Here is a 23067-nt window from a genome sequence, read left to right as displayed (position 1 = left end):
ACCACCCGCACTGTCCACTACACCGCCGACAAACACAACGGATTCAACGCTCACGTCCAGAAATCCGGACATGCCAGTCATGTTCCAACATATTCACACGGATCTGCGCAGAATTACCACTTTGGATCTTTCTAATGGTGAAATGATTGGACATTTTAATGCGTTGTAGTCTTTGACAATGTTGTAAATCGAGAGGCTCTTTCATGTATTTATTAAAATTCTTTTTATTCGACTTTTATTTCGTTAATTTATATTTATCTGAACATTGTTACTCTTTGTTTATGTACATTTAAATAAAAATTGAAGATCGCATTAGCAAATATCTTTCAATATCATCATTTTAACCTCTGATTGAGGTTCTGACTGATATGTACATCTATTATCAGTCAGTACATCTCACTTGACGATATAACAATAATAATAATAATAATAATAATAATAATAATAATAATAATAATAATAATAATGATTTATTTTAGCTGGCAGAGTTAAGGCCGTAAGGCCTTCTCTTCCACTCAACCAGCAAAAAGTATATATACATATGCATGAACTTACAAAGAATTCAACAATTTGATTTAGATGAGAGTTACATGTATTCAAGAGTTATTTACGAATTAAACAACAAAATACTATGAACTATTAATTAAACACTGAAATAAACTGTGTAGCAGAATTAAGCTAAAATACATAGAATGTTAATATATTTCAAATAATATTAGATAATAGAAAGACATTATTATGAGACAATTTTGAAAATACAGCACTATCAGGATGATGTCTAAAGAAAGAAGTAACAATGTAGTCAGTGATAGTTTAAATGTAGTCAGTGATAGTTTAACGATATCTGTTAGAGGAAGAACAATTATTGTTTATATAGGCCTACATCTGAAATCTGTTTAGTGTAATATGTTATTGGTCAGCGATGTATGAAATGGAGGGGGGAAAAGAACTGGCCACACTACCCCATTATCTCCTGACTTAATTGCCTCATGAGTGATGCCTTATTGGTGTCACTTCTGAGGTTCCAGCCTCTCTTAGAACAGTTGGCTGAACATAATCACTTTAATAATGTCAAGCCAAAAATTGTTCCAGGGCCGGGTATCGATCCCGGGATCTCTGGTTGAACGTACCAACTGAGCTACACCGTCTCAATTTTTCCCTTTATATCCACACAACTCAAGTGGGCTGACAAGACCCCAGAGACCCACATCGAGTGCACACAAACTTTATGTGACTTGGAATTGTGGTTTTCTGTTAACGTACCCTTGAAATTATTCAAGTCTCTTCACAGGCAGCTTTACCTGGAAAACTAGACTTGCATAAGTTTGTAACTGTCAGACGGTCTTACTAATAAACAGTTTATAGTTTTTATACTAGATTTATGAACAGTTGGGACAGAAAACGTTACCAATAAACCATGAATAACTCGTTTATAAGTCGTGTGTAAATTCTTTACTAATAATCACTACATACGTCATGTATAACAGTACAACTGTTACACAGCTACGTCATAGTTTCTCATTACTTCATTACGAGCTATGTATAAGTATGTCGTTAAACATCTACCGTATATAAGAGTTTTTATTAGTAAGACCGAAAGACTGTAACTTGAAGCCTTTTGAATTTGAATCAAGGCTGAACATATTATTTACCTCACTTTGTTTGTTTGTAGACTTTGACCTTATAATATGATCCGTTTCGGAAGACACAAAATAACGTTGTAATTTCATTACTGTTGCTATTTATTTTTCATTAATATGTAAAATTATTCTACAAGTATGTATTATTCGTATTAGACCTCAGCGTACCACCATTGCAGAACAAAACGTTACATTAGTTCGGATCAAATTTCTGCACATTTAGCTGAATGACAAAGCTAAAATTCTTTCAGTCATTCATTATCATAATACACTGCTCTCTTATATTGACTGAGCATATTGGGGATTAAATCAATGGCTTTCTCTAAACACGCTATGAAATGTTTAATATATTACAATTTTTATCTCGAAAAGGAAGCAGAAACGAGCAAAATTGTATTTAACTTTTTTGTTTGAAATATCTCAAAGAATAATTACCTGAAATTAATGACATTACTTACTCTGTATAAATATTAAAATGGATTTGAGGGAGATGGAATATGATGGTAGAGACTGGATTAATCTTGTTCAGGATAGGGATCGATGGCGGGCTTATGTGAGGGCGGCAGTGAACCTCCGGGTTCTCTAAAAGCCATAAGTAAGCAATTAAGAAATAATAACGTAGGGGAAGAATCGTGCAAAATATGAAAATAATATGAAGATTTTTCTAGAATCCGAATAGTTTACCAAACCATTAGCAAATATGAAAATATGTGGTGTTAATTGCATTCTACATATCGTGAATCGTGAAAAATCCTTGTTCCTATATTGCTATAATATGAAATTTCATATTTTTCCTGTCAGTCATATCCTGGACTAGTTTACTAGGATAGCAATAGCGTAGAGAAAAATACTTCCTAAGTTATATTTTAGTGGTGCGAACACAACTAGACTGTAACGTGGGTACATACAATGTTTCTATTTGCAATTTCTTAACTATCTATAAGTCTGGTACGACTAGAATTAAAATTCTTGAGTTCATTTGTATGGAACGCAATGAAACCATGGAGATGACATAATGCTGCAATGGATTCCAGCACGTTACTTTAGTGATACTAAGTACTTTAGCTCTCTCTCTCTCTCTCTCTCTCTCGTTTAGACAGGTTTACAGTATTTTAAAATCCTGTTGTACTAATTGCTTTAATTCGTTTCGTGCTAGCAGTTTTTGATGGCAACTATTTACGTTTAACTGGATCGATATTCAGAATATTTTTCTCGTAAATTCAATTACAGCTTCTTTATGTAACATCCGTGTAAATAGCGTTGAGATTATGTAACTCAGAAAGTTACAAGACAATTATGAAATTTCTTGTATTCTGTAGAGTATCTTTATTATTTGAATGTAATTTTTAGGTCAGATAAGAGCAGATTTAAGGATTAAATACAGACATGGACAAATTATTAGCAAAATTGAACATTTTATTACATAGTTTTACAAAATATGATTCTTCAGTTTAGATTAAAGTTGGCATTTTTGTGTATTTCGAAATTATTAGCAAAATTGAAGATTTTTATTACATATTTTTACAAAATATGATTCTTCAGTTTAGACTACAGTTGACATTTATTGCGTATTTCGAAATTATTAGCAAAATTGAAGATTTTTATTACATATTTTTACAAAATATGATTCTTCAATTTAAACTACAGTTGACATTTTTGCATATTTCTATCTATTGTAATGATATAAATATGCAAAATTGTCAACTATAGTCTAAATTCAAAAGTCAAATATTGTAAACAGAATTATCATAAAAATCGTCAATTTTGTTAATAATTTGTCCACTTCTGTAAATACAACCGCATGCTGAATGAATACACATTATCAAATAATTAGATTTTTTATTTCAGTAGGTTATTTTGCGACGCTTTATCAACATCTTAGATTATTTAGCGTCTGAATGAGATGAAGATGATAATGCCGGTGAAATGAGTCCGGGGTCCAGCACCGAAAGTTACCCAACATTTGCTCGTATAGGGTTGAGGGAAAACCCCGGAAAAAACCTCAACCAGGTAACTTGTCCCTATCGGGAATCGAACCCGGGCCACCTGGTTTCGCGGCCAGATGTGCTAACCGTTACTACACAGATGTGGACTAATAATAATGGAGCGACACGGACCGAACCTGACATTGACAATGAATGAATGTGGAAAATGAAAGAGGAACATTTAAAATGTACGCGAAAATCCGTGAGGGAAATTGGGGATAAAAGAAGAAGTCTGTGTGAGCTCCTAGCCTGTTGGCCACTTGTCTCACTCTGATTTGCAGCGTTCCATATGGACGAACATTAGGGAATATTGAAGGGGAAAGTCGAAAATGGACGCAACCTAATACTGTAGCTATCAACAGATAATGAAGCGAGATGCTCTGCCTGGAAAACCACGAGGAACAGTTCATCTACACTTCTGTTTGCATGGTACCACGAGTAACGTCATAGTTACAGAAAACCCTTTCATACCAAAACGTTAACATTGTTATTTCCTTGTAGGTCGAGTGTACACTTTCATAGTCCACCGCTGTGGAGTAACGGTTAGCATGTCTGACCGTGGAACGAGACGGCCAGGGTTCAAATCCTGATTGGGACAAGTTACTTGGTTGAGGTTTTTTTCGGGGTTTTTGCTCAAATTCTGAGTACTTTTCGGCGCTGGACCCTGGACTCATTTCGCTGGCTTTATCACCTTCATTTCCCTCAGACTGTAGATAAAGCATCGTAAGATAAACCACTTTAAAAATAAAGATAATACATAATCACGATAGATTATCTATTTCTTCTACTAAAGAGGTTGTTTTCGTAACCATGTTATCAAGTTTCAGGAATGACGGGACAGGTCAAAAGTACCAATATGATGTAAGGAAATCAGGTCCGGAAACATTAATAATCCGTGGCGCTACAGCCCGTGAAGGGCCTAGACCAGGAGTCGTCATCTCAGTGCACTATGGTGCAGGCACAATTTGCTCGCTGCTCAGTTCTATCCTAAGGGCCGTATTCATAAACGAGACTTTGAATGAAGACTTCCCAAAGTCGACTTTCGTAGTAAAGTTTAACTTTGTTAAAAGTCCTATTCATAGACAATACTTCTGAGACTTTGACTTGGACTTTGGTAAGTCGAGATTTGACGATCTTGTTCTAATGTTGGCAATCGCAATCACTGCCTTCTATACGAATTAAATTAATAGATAGTTGAAATAGAGTAGGCATTGCCACAATCAAAGCCATCTTTTGAGACACCAATCAATGAAACAATTGAACATCGGTAAATGTTAAGCAATTGTTAACCGTTCTTGTAGCTTTACATAAGAATAATATTATTCGAGGATTATTGTGAAACTAACGTAAGTACAAAAATTAACATGTTTAAGTCTTTACACCAATCGATAATAATTTGTTCTTCTACCTGGCCACAAAAAATCGTAACTCAGTTCGAACAGTCTTGTATATAACACAATTCATAACTAAAAAACATGATATAGTTTATCTGAAATAGTATTGCCTGTTAAGAATTTTGTTGTGAATAAAACATCTATTGTAGTTGCGTTAGTTTCACATTAAGCCCTGAAATTATTTCATTGTAAAATAATTTTGTTGTGAAGATATGGAACCTAAGATTCCACCAATGACAGACTATGAAAGAGAAATGTTATCCTACTGACAGTTGGCAGAGTTGTTCCCTGCATGTCTGCAGAAACTATTCAAAAAATTATCTGAAATCAATATGCGGAAAACATTATTATGATGACCGTAAGGATTATAAATTAACTGCATTTCCAACTGTATAACCTATCCTCTATAGAACTAAATAGTAAGAATCAATATTAAGCTATTAATCCTTACCTATAGCGTAAAATCGGGATGAAATAAGTTGTATTATTTATTGGTGGAACAGATAATCTCTTCTATTATTCATGAATGAAAGTTGAAACATGACGAGGATATTTAATACCGGTACTGTCTATCAAATCTGTACCTTGATTTGAATTTATAATCTATAATAATATGCTAAGGAACATTAGCAGCTTTAATAATCTCCTAGATATTTTCAATATTCTCGGCAAATTCAACAATTTCCCAAATATCAATAATTTTCCTTTTGTCCACGAACGAAAGTCAAAGTCAAAGTCTAGATTTTCCGCGACTTCGAAGTAAAATCACGATTGAAGTTTACTTTCCTCAAAGTGTCGACTGTGAATAGGAAAATGGTGACTTTGTACTTTCCAAAGTCAACTTAGGTCCAAAGTCTCGTCTATGAATACGACCTTTAGACATCAACTATGCAGCAGGAGGTGGGGGGAAGGAATCGGTTGATGGCAGTGGCGTCCGTTCACTTGTTCAACCCTTTTAATCAGTCTCTAATAATTATAATAAACACGGAAGAAGCATGTACTTAATTTATTTTAAGAGGAACTATGTAATAAGTAAACCACTTTTCAGTTTAAGACAAGAAACCATATGTATTTTGCCGTTATGTATTCTATCGGTTTTGAAAGTAAATAGTTTTTTTATATTAAAGTAATTGAGAACTTACAGACCTATAGGCCTAATGCATTCTCACTATTACGAAATATTAAACAAATCGAATCCATTAGTAATATTTAAATCATGTCATCCTATTCCTTTGTTCAAGTGTCGTCAATAAAATAAAATAAATTATCCTTTTTTATCTGACACTATATCACAAAACCAATTATTTGTTATTATGTATAACATATGAAACATATTATCGTTTCTGTTACAAGGCTAAAGTAGGCTTAAATTATTTTATTACAATGTAAATAAATTATATATATATATATATATATATATATATATATATATAATTTGAACTGGTAATGGAAATTACGGGAAAACGGCTGAACGGATTTTAATGAGTGACCCCTCATTTTCATGCCTCGCATCCAAAGTTTTTCGGAAAAGTAGTAGTTTTCAGCGAAATGTCAATTTTCCTACATAATTTTCCTATTTTCCAAAATCCATCTGTTGTCAGTTTTGAGAACTAATTTTATTCAATCACGGCCGACTTGATTGAATTTCAGAACAAAACACACACTACAATAAACAATAGGCTATTACACGAAGGCCATGACCTGCAGGATTGCCGACATATTTAGAGCTCAATTCAATTTGTTATTAAAAACTGATTCTGCAGTGTATAATTTTCTGAGTACAGCTGTGTATTGGATATTCAAATCTACGAAACTTGAGGTGGTTTGATGACATTATTACCCTTAGAAATTAAATATTATTATAGTTAATATCATGATGCATCTATTTTTTCATTAATTGTACATAATATTGATGCTATATTGATGACATGAAAGTGAAACGTTTTGTGGTTATGTAAGTAAATGTAGAGAATATCTTAATTTAGATCTTCATTTCTATAATTTACTGAGTGGCTGCTATATATAACTACAAAACTTAAGTAAGATAATAATATTGTTATTAAAAATCAAATATTTTTATACTTATTAACCCAGTGGGGTTGGGTCATTTTCATATACTTAATGGCGGTGTAGTGTAGATATTGATCTGTGTCATTGTCTTCAGTATTGGCTCGAGAGAGCGCAAAAATTACAGTTCCTAAGGAAAGATCAAAAGGTATTACTTACTAATAAAATAAGAGGCCTAGAAAATTTTGTAGTCCCCAGATACTTTCAGCAAGATCTCTTAGTAGGATAAAATGCTTTTACGCTCTACATTTCCAGTTCTACATGCAGCAGCTATACGAAAATGCTATTGTTCGAAAGCTTAGCAAACCTGACATTTTTTTTTAACTTTTGCCTACAATCCACAATGACCTGAAATAGCTACTGCTATCGTCCTGACATTGATACTTGCGTTTTCGCGTTGAAACTCAAAAACTGAAGTTGGATAGGTTCAAGAAAAAGTATTTGGCCTAAAAAATCCATTGAGAGGGAGTATGTTTCATTATTATGGAAGCAAATAGCTATCAAAAAGACAAGTATTCTTCATTGAAAATAAATCTGAAAAATTTTTATTTGAACGTCTAACGAACTTAGTTTGCAGCAGTATTTGCTGCACAAGCCACTAGTAAAATTTATTTTCGCTGGTTCTCCCGTTTCTCCATATTAGAAATCCACACCATCCCGTCAACATCTTTCCATTTCATCATCATTCCATAGCATTCCCTGATAGAGACGCAAGGAGGGGGCTGGCCTAGGAACGAGGTTGTTTGCCAGCTCTAAACCTGGGTACGCAGCGAACCTTAGCGTAGTCAGCCGGTGTGGGAATGAACCTAGATTGAGGGTTATTGCAATAGATCGTGATAGGTCGCTCGCAGTGCTGGGTCATATTACCCCTCTCCCGAAAATTCCATTCCCTTTACTATGGAACACTTTTTGTTAAACTCTATTGTAGACACAGGTGCGCTCAGCCAACATTCAATAGGCCTATGTCCAAGTCTTTGTGACGCTCTTGGAAACGATTTTAATAGTCTGAGCGCTGTTTTAAAAAATTGTTGAGCACAGTTGTAGGCAAGGTGATGGAACTGTAAAAGAAAATTATTTCCTTTTTAATTCTTAATTTTATTTTTTCCTACAGACATCGTATCTTGTTAAATGTTATTTTATTCTAAATTTGCTGTTCGAAAAATTTACTGTACAACGAAATCAGTTATTCATAATTTGAGTATAGTAGGCCTAAAGTCGCTTTATCAACAGCTTAGGTTATTTAGCGTCTGAATGAGATGAAGGTGATAATGCCGGTCAAATGAGTCCGGGGTCCAGCAACGAAAGTTACCCAGCATTTACTCATATTGGGTTGAGGGAAAAACCCGGAAAAAACCTCAACCAGGTTGACCGGGTATCGAACCCGGGTGTTTGGTCTTAAGGAGAAAAGAAGAAAGTAATACATAGGCCGCTAAAATGAAATTTCTATGAGCATTAAAAAGATATGAAGAGTCTACTACAAGAATGATGGATGTCACTTTCTTGTCGAAAATGAACCAAGACTGTCAATGTATAGCTTAAGACACATAGAATGTGCATAGAGAGTTACATGGCATTAACACTGATAGTCATTGTCCAGTAATGATCGGAAAATCACAGTTAAGCTTTGAGCGCTAAGCATTTCAAACTTTCAATCGCTTCTCCTGCAAAATGTATTCCAAATGACATCCATCATTCTTGCAATGGACTCTTCATATACAAGAAATGAAGTAATTAGAGAGGAACTACGATTCTCGCCCGTATTGAAGGAGATAAGTAAATATAGGAGAGAATAGGCCGAACATTTTGGAAAGGTTATGAACCGGAACAGGAGATTAGTCCTATGCCGTGAAAGTTGTTGTTGTTGTTGTTGTTGATAATGATGATGATGATGATGATGATGATGATGATGATGATGATGATGAAATAAATTTGGGTAGTGTCGTAGAAAAATATATTTTACAAAGTCATATTTTATGTCTGTTCATTTTTATACTATAAAGTCATAGGCCTACACAAAAATTCTGAAGTGATGTAATAACATGTCCTTATAAAATTGTACACAAATAAAATATAGGCTATTAAATAGAACTAACATAACTAATTACATAATTAAAATACGAAGATCGCGTAGATTCGAACATGTTTACAAACAAATTAAATATAAAAACCAGCAAGAATGATCATTTAATGTTTTTATAGCGTATAAACTGACATAAATGGATCTCGTTTATGCAATAACCAGTTAATTAGTAATAATGCGGTAATGGCGAACTCTCATCGCATGGTTAGCAGCCTGGATGTAATTGCACTTCCACAACAAAAACTTGTCTTGGAGTCAAAGCGATCTCGTTAGTGAGATGTCTGTATAACAAGCCGGCAAGGAGAAGCAGAGACGAGGGAGAAATTTTTCTCTTGTTGTTTAAGTTTCGATGTTTATCGATAACCGGAGCTATGTGTGAATTAATGTTTATTGTGTAGAATTTTACTTGTACTATCATATATTTCTCGTCAACAGATCATTATGGCATTGTTTCTTACGCTGATAGCTGCCGTTGCCATTCCTGTGCTTGGTTTTCTTACTTTTATTCACTTTTAAACTACACAAGCCATTCAAAGGCAGTAAAGGCTGGTTCACAATAAACCGGAAACGAGAATCGGAACGAAAACGAAAACGGTAAAATTGTTAAAATGTGTACATTTAAATGTGAGCATTCACAATTAACGAAAAGCTTGCCGGAGCCCAGGATCGGGAACGGAGAGTTGGCCAAGTTTCAACTTTGGCGTTCACGTTTCCGATCACAGCCTACTAGATTCATTCTATTGCCATCTAAAAGCTATTTTGTCGTCATATATTTTGTAGCAAGAAGACCGTGACATAACCTATGCATTATTTTGTTCTGTGCTGTGCATCATGGAGCAAGTTTTATTTGATGAGATTCTAATATTGAGTGTTGAGGAAAATACTCACGTTTACGATAAGCGGCGCGCCTCGTATAAAGATGAAAAAATGAAGGAGAATACGTGGCTTTCAATAGCTGCATCTTTGAACACCGATCGTAAGTGAATCATATTTTATTACTGTATTGGTTGTATTACACACTACGTATTCATGCTTCAATTCAATAACTACTGTTGTGTTCATTTTTGTTCTATTACAAATGTTTCTTCTCTAATTATTTTACATTATGGTAGACTTAAAATAGGTTGTGATAATAAAGATGCATGGGCATATTTATAGTACCGTACCTAATGAAATGTTTCAGTTGAAATTCCGAAGTTGGTTAACCTGTGTTTATGTTGGCTGCCTTGTACTCATGAGAGAACGCCATTGGTCAATTATACACAAATAACAACAGAATGCATAATACCGACTTTACATATCGTTATTGATATGCATATCGATATGTATAGTCGTCTACATTCTCGGTTTATTGTGAATAAAAAATTGTCATATTCACGTCCTCTGCTTCTCGTTTTCATTCTGGTTCTCGTTCCCGGTTTATTGTGAACCAGCCTTAAGAGGTTTGTCATTGTTTTACTTTTAAACTACCAGAGGTTCTTTAGAGACAGTAAGATGATTGTAATTGAGTTTCTTTACTTTTGATCTAAATAGATCCATCAGAGATAATTAAATGATTGTACTTCGAATCCTCAGAAGTTAAGTATTTAGGCATTACAATCGACCAACACCTACGATGGGATAAACATATTACATATTTATGCAATAGATTACGTAAAACAATTTATATCTTTGTTATACTTCGGTCATATTTACCAATTAATATTTTACGTCTCATTTATTTAGCATTATTTCAATCTATTCTCCAGTATGGAATTTTAGGGTGGGGACATGCATGTATTTCTAATCTCACTCATTCCAATAATACTTATTCAGAAAAGAATAATTAAAATATGCCTTAATAAACCAATTGATTACTCATCCGAGCTTTTGTTCACTGATTTTAATGTTTTGAAAATTAAACAGATTTATTATAGTGTCTTATTAATCTTCATACATAAAAATCGTAATATATTCAAATTGTATCATCATAAATATGGAACTATAAGATCCGATTTTATACGACTAGAGGAACGAAAGTGTTTCACAAGCACAGCTCTGAGCCATGGTACCTACTTTGGTCCAAGGTTATACAATAAAATAATTGATAAATACCCAAATTTGGAAAATTTCAGTATCAGAAATTTAAAAAATAGCGTTAGGAATTTACTTTTTAAAGAATATATATATATATATATATATATATATATAGATTTAATATGTATATGTATTTGTATGATTTAAATTGTTAAACATTTTTTAAAGTTAATTTATTCCTGTATTTTTTTTCTTGACCCAGTTTGTGTCAAATAATTATCTTTGTTTGTGTTTATCTTTGTGTTTAGATATCTCCCTGAGCACGAGATTTTACTCCTTCAGGGAAGAACTAAGATTGTATTTTTGTACATGTTATTTTACTAACAATAATAAACAACAATAAAATTGTGTTTCTTCCTTATTTTTAAACTAAAGAGATCATTCAAAGGCAGTGAGTTGAGTGTAATTTAGTTTTTTTAGTTTTATTTACTTTTAAACTACACAAGTCATTCAGAGACAATAAGAAGTTTGTAACTGTTTTACTTTTAAACAACCAGAGGTTCTTTAGAGACAGTAAGATGATAATAATTGAGTTTCATTAGGTCCATTTAAATGATTGTAATTGTGTTTCTTTACATTTGTTTACTTCTAACTACAGAAATCATTCAGAGACAGTAAGGGCCGATTATATAAACCATTTATTCTTAGATCAGAGGTTAAATTGAGCCTCGTTCTAGCTGAACTTGGAATTTTGTGTTGTATAAAGTCTAATCTGAGATTAATTTGTCTTAAACTAAAGTCAACTTTGACTGAAGAAATTTCTCCGATTAAGTTAGATGATCCAACTTCAGTTATTTCTTTTCTGTTTGAAATATACGAGTGGCAGATTGTGCAAAAAGAATAGCCATTATTATTAATATTAATAGTTATGGTAGATATATTTATATGTATTTTTTCAATTTCTTGCCTTAATACACAAACATTCTTATATTTTATAAGGCTTTATCGTGTTCAGCAGTATCAGATAACATAACCTATAATTATATTATGTTTATAACAACCATTAATTATTTATTAATGGATGTGATAGGTACATTTATAAATTTTCAATTAACTGTATTACTAAACGAAAATTGTCGTTTAATAAAGCTTTATTATGTTTAGCAGTATCAAACACCATAACATGATAACAATTTGGAGAACGGTCAACCTTCTTCTTATTGTCCGCCATTATTTACAATGCACAAAACAAACCAGTGTCTCCAACAGAGTGTACGGAAAGTCGCCAAAAGTAATTGAAAAGTAGCTAGATTTCTCATTATCAACAAAGAAAGATTAAATTTTGTCACTATGGGGTGCTAAAAAGGTCGCTAAACCCCTATTTAAGCCATATAATAGTTAAAAGAAATTGTCGTTGAAAAAGGGTTAAAGTCGCTAAATTGGCGACACTGAACAAACCTGTACAACTTCGCCCGCGCATCACATACTTAACCTGTTTATGCGATGTTGTCAAATCCTTTTCACGTGAACTTAGATTGCATTTGAACCAAGGTAATTTGATCGCAGAAAAGTTTTATATAATAGAAGAAGTGTCTGAACTCGGATCACTTTCCGATCTTCGATCAAAGTTGATCTTTAGTCAGGGAGTTTTATACAATTGGGCCTAAGACTATTGTCATTGAATTTCTCTACGTCTGTATATTTTTAAACTTCAGGACCCATTCACAGAGAGTAAGGTGCTTGTGATGGTAATGATTAGACTTCGTGAAATTGTCACGAGAATCGTAAGGTTTACTACGCACGCGGTATAGACTGTATGAGAAGGGGACGTGCAACGGATCGGGTATGCCTCTGATGTAAACACCGAGCAGTATACTGCGGTTACAATAAAACCTGTATCCTGCATTCAAGAAATATAATGAATGATCATTGAAGTAGCAAATGTCTAAACATGTAAATACACAATTATTTTGTAGTGAGATATATTAACTCTTAAAATTTAATGTAATATACTCACATCATCCTTGAATATGTGCATTGCAGTGAAGAGTTGAGCGACTGCAAAGTAACCTCCTCCGATGGTCACTTAAACAGTTTTTATTTTGGGAAAATGTACATTCAACATCACACGATGTAACAGGTGCATATTTGAAGAACGGGAAGTCACTACTTTTTAGCACACCAACTTCACACGTCTTGTCGTGACGTGATAGTACATCATTTATAGTACGAAGTTGTAAATAGGCAGAATTTTTAGCAATAATGTTTCTCAACTTACATTTCAATTTTTCTGAAATTAGTGATATTTTGGATAACGGTTTGTGATACTTTATACACTATATTAAGGGCTTTTGAGAGTTGTAGTTTAGACGATTCTAACAGGATGATGCTTTTGGACACGATTTTAAAATTAGAATCAATGAACAGAATATCTTCCAATAGCTGTTCAGAAGGCAATGATTTTACAGCTGCAACAGCGGAACTGTCTGTGCTATCCAATGCATCAATTACCTCCATTATTTTGCCGTAATATTCTGAATAATAATTAACAGCATCCAATCACTTTTTCAACGGGTCAAGACTGGCTGCGGGGATAAGGGTATTCCAGGGGCAATTATTTGGAAGAGCAACACTCTCATTGTAGTATGTTTGATTGAATTCTTGCCTGCACTGAACAAATGTTAAGCTTTGACTATTCCGACCACAGTAATGCAAAAAACGAGTTCTTACATAGGTATACATAGGCAGCTGTAGCTGCTCTATCTATTTGGACCGGTCACATCTCTTAACATGAACTGCTTATACTACGAGACCGGGCGGTCGTTCGCCTGCTCTATACTACCGTAGGCCTACATCGGCAACCTGATTGCACGCTGAGTGTGGCAATTCAACGAAGTCTAGTAATGATTTAACGTTCCCTTTAAACTGCAGAGAGTCAGAGACGCTGACATTGTTTGTAATCCTTCATGTTACTTCCTGTTTATGATTACATGTTCAGCGTAATGCGCTTTCTTCGCTTATCTCACATGTTTTTCCGAGAAACTAAAGGTTTTCCTCGTCATAAGAAACTATCTGCCGTCTCACTGCGACCGAACTTGGAAATGAAAAGGATGTAACTTACTGTAGTTTTGAGTATCACATTACAGAACGCGCCGCGAGGTATCTCTTTCGAAATAGACTAGACATCGAAGCCCGAGGTATGCCAGTTAGCGACCTTCGCCTCTCATCAAAGTAGGACATCTGAAGACCTTAACTTCCCTTTCAAATTAAATGCTTACAGAAACTTGCACGACAGGACAAGATCTGAGTTCATGAACTTGACGCGGTGGACTGGAACAAAGAAATAAGGTAGAAAAACCTTCTGGTCTGTCTCCATTATAACTAGGGCAGTGACATCGGTATACTTGTATTAGTCCGAGGTGAACATACGACGCCGGTCAAAATGTAGTCGACGTGTTTCAAGTACAGGCAGAGCAAGCGAATTTGACACGCGCCTAAGCAAGCACGTCCCGTGTTTTGTATACGATTATTGCATGTTATAAAATCAAGACAATACAATCATTGTACTTATTTACTTATTGGCTTTTAAGGAACTCGGAGGTTCATTGCCGCCCTCACATAAGCCCGCCATTAGTCCCTATCCTGAGCAAGATTAATCCATTCTCTAGCATCATATCCCACCTCCTTCAAATCCATTTTAATATTATCTTTCCATCTACGTCTCGGCCTCCCCAAAGATCTTTTTCCCTCCGGCGTCCCAACTAACACTCTATATGCATTTCTGGATTCGCCCATACATGCTACATGCCCTGCCCATCTCGAACGTCTGGATTTAATGTTCCTAATTATGTCAGGTGAAGAATACAATGCATGCAGTTCTGTGTTGTGTAACTTTCTCCATTCTCCTGTAACTTCATCCCTCTTAGCCCCAAATATTGTCCTAAGCATCTTATTCTCAAACACCCTTAACCTATGTTCCCTCTCAAAGTGAGAGTCCAAGTTTCACAACTATAACTGTGTTATAAATTCTAACTTTCAGGGTTTTTGACAGCAGACTGGATGATAAAAGCTTCTCAACCGAATAATAACACGCATTTCCCATATTTATTCTGTGTTTAATTTCCTCCCGAGTATGATTTATATTACTGTTGCTCCAAGATATTTAACTTCTCCACCCCTTCAAAAGATAAATTTCCCATTTTTATATTTCCATTTCGTACAATATTCTCGTCACGAGACATAATCATATACTTTGTCTTTTCGGGATTTACTTCCAAACCTATCTCTTTACTTGCTTCCAGTAAAATTCCCGTGTTTTCCCTAATCATTTGTGGATTTTCTCCTAACATATTCACGTCATCCGCATAGACAAGAAGCTGACGTAACCTGTTCAATTCCAAACCCTCTCTGTTATTCTGGACTTTCCTAATGGCATACTCTAGAGCAAAGTTAAAAAGTAAAGTTGATAGTGCATCTCCTTGCTTTAGCCCACAGTAAATTGGAAACGCATCTGACAGAAACTGACCTACACGAACTCTGCTGTACGTTTCACGGAGACACATTTTAATCAATCGAACTAGACAATTATTGTATATAAGGGTTAATATCTGAAAGATCTAAAATGCTGGTGAGGTTGAGAATAATTGTCGGAAATCATACTTAAATTGTCACAAAGTGATAAAACATAAAAGTCTGAAAAGATTTTTTTTTTTTTTTTTTTTTTTTTTTTTTTTTTTTTTTTTTTTTTTTAATTTAGAATTTTGCATTACGGTACAGTTTTAGAATGCCGAAAACGTATATGGTGTATAATTTTGCACTACCGACAACTGCTATCACTGTTGCCAACATAACAGTTAGAAAATCTTTACCAGTTGTAGTATTTCTCAGTACCTAAATTCGAAACGAAATTGGCATTGGCAAAAGAAAATTCAACCTTCAAACTAGAAAACACCATAACCCACTAGCACATGTAGTCATGGGGGGAAAAATGAATAGATTTCACCCTTAGGGTATTAAGTAAGCTGATCCGGACTATAGAATCGCTCCTACAAGTTGGAGTAAGTTGTCTCTTCATCGCTTCTAATTATTCTCTTTAATTTGACTGTCTGCATGTCAAGAACAGTATGTCTGTGGCATACGTGAATGTAGTGCAGACTTACAACAGCAATAAAACCATAAATCAAAGATTTTACTGCCGTTATGCATTTGCTACTTGTGGTAATAGAGTAGGAAGTTCTCGGAGATGGAGTAGATAAGCGTCATAAACTGACAGTGTACCTGGTGCTGCACAAGAAAATGTGGGCCACTACTGCCGAAATCCGTACGTTGATTAACAACACAGCAGCCAGAACAGGTTGGTGGATGACGTAACGTTCAAGTGCGTGTCTTTCCTTCCGGGTGTCCGCCAGACTGTTACGTCATTCCCACACTCTTGGAAATGGGATATCCACACATTGCTCCATATTAATTCAGCTTACAGCAATTGAAGAATTCCAAGTACCAACTTGCGCCTCAACGAATTGAGAAAATTTCTTTCCGCCATTGCGATCGGGACGAACATGACGCAGGTTGAAAGTACAAATATATTGTGTTACGTCGAGACTCTCTTCTATACTGGCCTCACGCCATGGTAATTCTATCATATGTCTGTCTAAGTTTGAAACTCTCTAAAATGGTCTAACGTTAAACATTGACATACTATAGTTCTGCAGTATACAGAATGTTTCAGAATTCATGCGGTCCCTTAAACTAACAATTAAGTTACTTTCGGCATTCCCATATTTTTATTAATATACAAATGTACTCCCTTTTGTCAGTTAGTCTGCTGTCAAAAAATCTGAAAGTTAGAATTTATGAAACAGTTATACGTTACGTATTACCGGTTGTTCTGTATGTTTGTGAAACTTGGAGTCTCACTTTGAGAGAGGAATAGAGATTAAGAGTGTTTGAGAATAAGGTTCTTGGGAAAATATTTGAGGCTAAGAGGGATGAAGTTACAGGAGAATGGAGAAAGTTACACAACGCAGAACTGCACGCATTGTATTCTTCACCTGACATAATCAGGAACATTAAATCCAGACGTTTGAGTTGGGCAGGGCACGTATGGGCGAATCCAGAAATGCATATAGAGTGTTAGTTGGAAGATCGGAGGAAAAAAAACCTTTGGGGAGACCAAGACGTAGATGGGAAGATAATATTAAAATGGACTTGAGGGAGGTGGGATATGATGATAGAGACTGGATTAATCTTGCACAGGATAGGGACCGATGGCGGGGTTATGTGAGGGCGGCAATGAACCTGCGGGTTCTTTAAAAGCCATTTTTAAGTAAGTAAATAAGTATACAAAATGTACTCCAAGGTGACCACGTTTTGACCAAAGAAATCCAAATTCTCTCTAGAAATGAAAACCTCTGTTGCCGCAAAACAACTAATCTCATGCACAACTTTACTCGAATAATAACTCAACAATAACACCGCTGTGGAGTAACGGTTAGCCTGCCTGATCGTGAAACGAGCGAGCCCGGGTTCAAATCATAGTTGGACAAGTTACCTGGTTTCTTGCGGGGTTTTCCCTCAACCTATTACGAGCTAATTCTGGGTAATTTCCAGCGCTAGATCCTGGACTCATTTCGCTGGCATTATCTATAGGCTACTAACGTCACAAGAGGTCTGAGATTTTCCGAGTGACATTTATTAAGATTGTTTCGTGAATAAAATAAAAACTTAAATAATATCTTAAAATTCGCTCAAAAATGTAAATAATTGTATATTTGTGAATACTTAACCTATTCAAACACTGTGAAGTTGAATTACATAAATATCGATTACTCCAACACAGAAATTGGATGTTATTCAGTAATGCCAATTGAGAAAAGCGAAATACAGGTTTAATAACAATGTTAATTACATGTACTGCGCTTTTCTCTTCTCGTTATAACAGAAATACATTTTCATTATTTGCTGAAATCATAATTTAATTTAAACATTTTATAATATAGAGTAAAGGTTGGTAATATTGTAATAGTTATTTTTGAGAATTCATTGCAATTTTACTGAGCTAGAGGAAGATCGATTTTTAGCGTCAATGTATTAAGGGAATGTTCGTGGACAAGTTTCTGCAGAAAACTGGTCCTTCTCTCGCTCAGTAAAATTGTAATAAATTCTCAAAAAGAAATATCACGATATTACTTGTATCACAATATTACCAACCTTTACCCTACTTACAAATAACATTAATTAAATGTTGAAAACGCGGTTATCAAATCTGAATGAAAGAGTGTCTTTTTCTTTAGATATAATGGACATGGAATCAGAAGATGAAGCTGTAGATGTGGAAGTAGGATTTCGCACTTTATTTAGTACTTCATTGTTCCATTAATAGATTCATGCTCATCGATTTACAGGGAAACAGTTGGCGACACTGACTAAACAAAACGACAATGCGATAAATTGTGATAAATCGAGTTGCAAAAATTATCGCTATATATGACTGTGATTGGTTGGAATTCAAAATTGTATTGAACTTCATTGGTCGAAAATGCAATGACGTCATATTATCGCGATATGTGACTGTGATTGGTTGGAATTCAAAATTGTATTGTACTTCCTTGGTCAAAAATGGAATGACGTAATATTATCGCGATATATGACTGTGATTGGTTGGAATTCAAAATTGTATTGTACTTCATTGGTCGAAAATGGAATGACATCATATTATCGCGATATGTGACTGTGATTGGTTGGAATTCAAAATTGTATTGTACTTCATTGGTCGAAAATGGAATGACGTCATATTATCGCGATATATGACTGTGATTGGTTGGAATTCAAAATTGTATTGTACTTCATTGGTCGAAAATGGGAATGACGTCATATTATCGCTATATATGACTGTGATTGGCTGGAATTCAAAATTGTATTGTACTTCATTGGTCGAAAATGGAATGACGTCATATTATCGCGATATATGACTGTGATTGGCTGGAATTCAAAATTGTATTGTACTTCTTTGGTCGAAAATGGAATGACGTCATATTATCGCGATATGTGACTGTGATTGGTTGGAATTCAAAATTTTATTGTACTACATTGGCTGAAAATGGAATGACGTCATATTATCGCGATATATGACTGTGATTGGTTGGAATTCAAAATTTTACTGTACTACATTGGTTGAAAATGGAATGACGTCATATTATCGCGATATATGACTGTGATTGGTTGGAATTCAAAATTGTATTGTACTTCATTGGTCGAAAATGGAATGACGTCATATTATCGCGATGTATGACTGTGATTGGTTGGAATTCAAAATTGTATTGTACTTCATTGGTCGAAAATGAAATAACGTCATATTATCGCGATATATGACTGTGATTGGTTGGAATTCAAAATTATTTTTTACTTCATTGGTCGAAAATGGAATGACGTCATATTATCGCGATATATGACTGTGATTGGTTGGAATTCAAAATTGTATTGTACTTCATTGGTCGAAAATGGAATAACGTCATATTATCGCGATATATGACTGTGATTGGTTGGAATTCAAAATTGTATTGTACTTCATTGGTCGAAAATGGAATGACGTCATATTATCGCGATACATGACTGTGATTGGTTGGAATTCAAAATTGTATTGTACTTCATTGGTCGAAAATGGAATGACGTCATATAGGCCTAAACGAAATAGTCACCTTAATTTCATTCAGACGCTAGATAACTACAGCAGTTGATAAAGAGTCGTAAAATAATCAATTAAAAATAACTGAGCATGATCAAATAATGTGTGCTAATGAAGAATGGAACACGCAGACGTGCAGCATGAAACCGGAAGTTGAGGAAGTTGTTCTAAGCAGTAACTGGTGACATATGAATAGTGATCCGACATGAGCAGAGATGATCTGCATCACAGGACTGCAAGCGCGCTTCACTCTCTCATTTCACTTTCCTTCTCGTTAGCCATCGATTCTTACTAAATGGAACTCAATTCTTTGCCGTTTCCACGTCCTTCGTTCTGGTTGAACACGAGCATTACAGTCAGCACCAATTAGCGTCTCCGTTCTTCCGGCAATAGCTGTGCCAGACATGCACGTGCTTACGATGCAGGGTGTTTGATTACGAAATATTTTCGGCCGCTCTCTAGTCTAATTAAACTGGAAGGCAACCAAACACCCGAATTGCATTGTTTGCATTACTGGCGCAACGGCATGCTAGATATGCAAGGGAATAATTATGTATGTAACAGTGAAGTGCAGGCACTCAAAGAAAATTACCTTACGTCGTCCAGGAAAAGCACCGAATGAAAAATTGTGGTTTGTGAATCTGTTAATTAGGTACGATTTCTAGTGGTTCCATCACTTCACCTGTTCATTGTAATGTTTTATCCCTCATTCTGTAATATCACAATACAACCCAAGTACGGTTTCGATTAAGTTCACAATTTGTCGCGATCATTTACCAATGCCAGGAGTTCCAACAATAGGACAGTCAGTTAATAACTTCTCATAAAAATGAACCAGAGTTCATTACTTTTCAGTCATGTCAATATTATAGTGAACAATGCCAATTTTTTTCACGCAACAAACCAACGTTCAGCGTCGGGGATCGAAACCAAGTTCCTGGGGCTTGCTACTGTCATTCATTCATGCTTCTCGAGCCTTGGCCTCCACAGGAACACGATGCCAGTGATCATTATTCAATGCCAATTTCCATGAATGTTTTACTCCAATGTTATCTGTAGATCTCGGACATGTATTCACTTAAAATGTCAAAAATAGGCAGCCAAAATGCACTAAAACAACCAAAACAGATACTAGACTTACGAACTAATATTAAAAATATATGTAATGGATATCTTCTTCTTCTTCACTTCATGGTTTAGGCAAAATGCCTGTTACGTCTTCACATCCAGAGTTATTCCCATCTTTTCCTAGGTCTTCTAGAGTCTCTTCTTTCATATAGTTTACAGGATACTAACTGCTCTGATAATCTACCTTCTGTCATTCTATCTGTGTTCTCTCCAGTTCTTTCGATATTGGTCTATCCTTCCTCCAGTATTATAAACATTGAGTTCTGCCCTTTTATCCTCGTTTCGTATCTTGTCCGCTCTGGAGCATCCTTTCACCCTTCTTAAAAATCGCATTTCCGCTGCTTGTATCTTTTTGTTTTGGGACCCAGGCTTCACTTCCATACATCAGAATTGGTGTTGCCATAATTTTATACATTTTCATTATAGTATCTTTCCTTGTTTTATTGTTTAAGACTCTACTAATAGTTCTACATGATTGTATGTCCATTTCGTTGAATTTTAATTATATATCGCGATATTTATTATAAATATTATATCTGCTCCTAGATAGCAAAAATGCGACTCTTGCTCTATAGTTTTTCCACTCACTACTCATTTTGAGAGTATTGTGTGTTTTCCGTGGAATGCCGTCAATTTGGTTTTTAGGGTAGATATTTCATGGCGATTTGTTCTAATTCGTGTAGGCCTATAGTTCTTTGGAGGTCATCTTCTTTTTTATATTATTGCAAGATCATCTGCAAACAGAAGAACATTTACTGTTGTATTGTGATAGATATTTATCCCTGAATTTCTCTCTCCTTTCCGATCCTTAAATTATATAAATTATACGGTATACATATATATATACATTAAAAAGAGTGGATGATATATTGCACCCTCGTCGAACACCTCTTGAAGTCGTCAATTTAATATTCTTGGTCCGTCCAGCATTGATTAAAATGTTCGCCGTTTTATATATCATATTTAATATAATTGATATACCTATAAGTTATACACACTTTCACTTATTTTGCTCTGATGCATTTTAACATAAGCAACTTTGTTTTATGATGCTTTAAATGCCACTCATTTCCACATTTGACCCGTAAAAAAATAAGACCGATCTATCGGGTATACTAATCCAATTTTAATAAAAAAATGAATAAATTATTAAATTGATTTCCTATAAACCGCGTAACGAATAAAAGGGTTAAATTCCCTCATGCATTTTACTTTACCCAATTTTTAAGCGATTAAAAATACGAAACTCTTCTATCCGAATTCAATTTAAAGAATTTACAGTTCAATTTCTAGAGCCTAATACTGTGTGAAAAACGACAAAATATTCAAACTTTTTTTTTAATATCGAGGCAAAAAATCTGCATTAATAAAATTCGTTGTCTCCATGTGGTTTCGCTATTTTATATTTGAAAAATGGTCAGAAATATATAAAAGAGAAACATAGTACAAATTCCTTATCACAGTACCGGCAAAAATTATCCATCTGTCGTGAAACCTTCGTCTCCACCAATTCATATCTCCACTATAACATACTTACTTCTGGAACGTTTTTCTTTGTGCGTCATATTGGTTGTTGGCATACCGCACCACTAAATATATTGAAAGTGACAATGTGTTCGAAATACCAGTGCAAAACTGAATTTATTTAAAAACAGATAATTAAAATTAAATATTTTAGTTTATGTTGTCCATATGGGAGAACTATATATACATGCAAAGTTTCATTAAAATGTCTTAAATACTTTTTGAGTTGTCGTATAAACGTGAAAAAATAACTGTTAGATTTCCACAAACATTAAAATTGATTATAGAGGTAGTGTATATTAAGCGGGCCAATTTCTATGTCTAAAGAACCAATAAATTTTTAGAAAAAAAAAGTTGAAATAACAGAAATATAAATAACTAGTGAAAGGTGGATCTCCTTCTTTAATTTGAAGAAATTGTACATTATTAGTTATTGATCTTGTGAACAAGACTTGCATTATATACATACATATATTATGTATTTCATTATTGAAATGTTAGTCCTAAATACATAGAGTGTTATGGAAGTACTTCAAAAAGTTTCATTCGA

The 23067-nt window shown here is 34.6% G+C and overlaps 1 protein-coding gene across 1 annotated transcript in view; it reads left to right on the top strand.

The window, feature by feature from the left end:
• The window catches only part of LOC138691645 (cuticle protein 19-like), a 36219-nt gene that overhangs the window by 2237 nt on the left and 10915 nt on the right, over nt 1-23067 (top strand). The window lies entirely within an intron of this gene.

Source organism: Periplaneta americana, chromosome 16 (genome assembly GCF_040183065.1).
Source record: "Periplaneta americana isolate PAMFEO1 chromosome 16, P.americana_PAMFEO1_priV1, whole genome shotgun sequence".
Classification (NCBI taxonomy): Eukaryota; Metazoa; Arthropoda; class Insecta; order Blattodea; family Blattidae; genus Periplaneta; species Periplaneta americana.
The sequence above is the reverse complement of the archived record's forward strand: the minus strand, read 5'-3'. Positions and strand labels throughout refer to the sequence as shown.